General features: G+C 43.3%; 1 protein-coding gene across 1 annotated transcript in view; it reads left to right on the forward strand.

Annotated features, from left to right (window-relative positions):
- The window catches only part of LOC119572258 (putative protein TPRXL), a 7,523-nt gene that overhangs the window by 884 nt on the left and 4,139 nt on the right, over window positions 1–2,500 (forward strand). The window lies entirely within an intron of this gene.

Here is a 2,500-nt window from a genome sequence, read left to right on the forward strand (position 1 = left end):
ACAACAACACTCATTTCACAAGAGCCGTGAGCCACCGGTAAACCAAAACCATGACACAGTTCTACAGCATAGTAGCACGCCACCACACCCATCAACGATAGAGTGGCTAACTTTCTTACTCTCTGATCACCCAGTCAGTTCAGATCACGCACCTACTACAGAGTCTGTTACAACAGCTGACCCGGAAAAAACTCATGCTTTGAATACAAGTCAAGATGCAATAGAGGACGTAAAAGACGTTCCTATTTTGGATTTAGAATCTAGCCATACCTTGACTCCTTTGATGGATCCAGGTCACGACGCATCGTCAGTCTTGAATCATGGAAACCCCACAGTTCAGAAATTTCCAAGACGACCCGATGTGCCTGTCAGAGAATTAACCACTGAATTATCAACAACTACGAATCAAGCGCATAGTGCATCTGAACATTCACATAAATATCCTGATAACCCTTTTGTAATCACCGTTCAACCAAAAGTATCGGAACAAACGCCTAAAAGCAATGAACATCCTCACAGTTTTTTCGACTTGTCCGGAAGGCCTGAATCACCACCCAAAGATACCAAAGAACCTGTATATAGAGTATCTGATATAGCTGAAAGTACTGAGAAGTTACATGACAATGCATATGAAATGTTTATACAACCTGAATCAACAACTGACTCTGAGATGCCAATGAGCAACCACGAACAAAGAGTTAATGCAACCGAACAGCCACCTACAAGCCCTAAGCATATACAGACAGATCCCGTCAACCATTTTACAGGTACTGACAACGCAAACACTCCAAGATACAAAATTTCAACTGCAAATAACCAGAAATTGAAATATGAAGGACAGTCATTTGCAGCTGCTGGGGAATCCTCCTTTGGTAACCTTCATTATAAGCATAAGCTTCCTCACCAATCATACACTGATCCAGAATATGAAGGACCATCTTCAGATCTAACCCAAATACGTGAAATTCTTGGGCAGTTACTTGAAGTTCCTGAGCAACCTGTTGAAAGATTAGGGAACTATCCTCCTGTACAGTCATCTACAGATTATGACCGTCTGATTACGTTTACCTCAAATATTCTTGAGCAAACAACAGCAAGCACTGATACCTTGCAGACGGGATACCAGACAACAGAAAACTCGCCATGGACTGCTCTTCTACCCACAAGCAGCTCACCTAAGAATGGTCTTTTATCAAAAATACTCAGTCAGACTTTAACATTTCTATCCTACACAAACCCTTTACCAAACACCAATAACACTGGCGAAAAACTGTCTAACCCTTTTCCGAACAGAACTAATTCAGAAAAGGTTCCTGATCAAACAACAATTAGTCTAATACCTCAGGATACCTCATCTATTCTGGCTTTAAAGAACCAGACGCCTAATTATAACAGTGGTGAAACACAAGGAACACCAGTGCTAAGTGCGCCACCTGACACGATCAGCCTTTTGTCAGCCTTAACCACCACTTCCCCTATAAAAAGTACTCCTGCTTCAGAACAGAGTATATCATGTGAAGATGTTGGTAAGCTTTTCCCTCTTTTGGATTTCTATGGCTCAGTTTATCCTGGTTTGACAAATCCTTGTAAATCATTAAGAGCTGACAAAGAGAGTGAAGGCATTGTTAATAATTCTGATCTATACTCTACACACGAACAAAAGGAGAAGCCAGTGAGTAGTGAAAACATAGGCCCTGTCCCTTCAGATTTTTCTCCCGTTACCATATCAGATATACCAATAGGTTACTCGACATATAGGATCCCTGACCCCGATATTGTATCAAACAGCTATTCAACTGGAAGTTCTCATGTGTCTCACAGCCATATTTCCATTGATCAACCCATTGTCATGATACGCAGTAATTATTCATCACAGAGCACCAGTGACTCTATTCAGCCACCCACTGGCATGATACCTTCACCGACAGATGAAACGCCTACCATATATTTAACCACGAGTATTCCATACTCAGTTCATTTCCCCAAAAGGAACGTTTCATGGTACATAAGCGCCCAACCCCACAATATAAGTACGGCAAAATATGAGCCCTCACCTACTCTCTCTCCGCCTCCCATGTATGAGGATACACATAATACCTCGTCCATCAGTGAGGACAACCATTCACCCTCTCCTACGCTGCCGTCATTCACGTCCGACGAGATCCCTCAGCCAGAAGCTTACCTTACTTTTGAGGATTTTGATGATAAACCAACGGCGACCTTGGTGGCGGGGGATGGGAGCTCAATCGTCGTTAGCTCCACGAGTCTGAACGTTGGGCATGCCCTGCCTGAGCCTTATAAGGAGGGAGAGGACACAAAGTGGGTAAAGATTTCAGTAGAACCGTCAGTGTACTTGGCTCCTACACCTTCTTCAGCAAGCACAAGCAAAGAACTCCCATCCACAAGCACACTGCCATCATCGTCGACAGAGAAGGAAGGCAACTCTTCCATTCCGATAACCTCCATCTGGGGATCTTGGTATAAACGATGGTCCTCCTCT

This window comes from Penaeus monodon, chromosome 4 (assembly GCF_015228065.2).
Source record: "Penaeus monodon isolate SGIC_2016 chromosome 4, NSTDA_Pmon_1, whole genome shotgun sequence".
NCBI classification, from domain to species: domain Eukaryota; kingdom Metazoa; phylum Arthropoda; class Malacostraca; order Decapoda; family Penaeidae; genus Penaeus; species Penaeus monodon.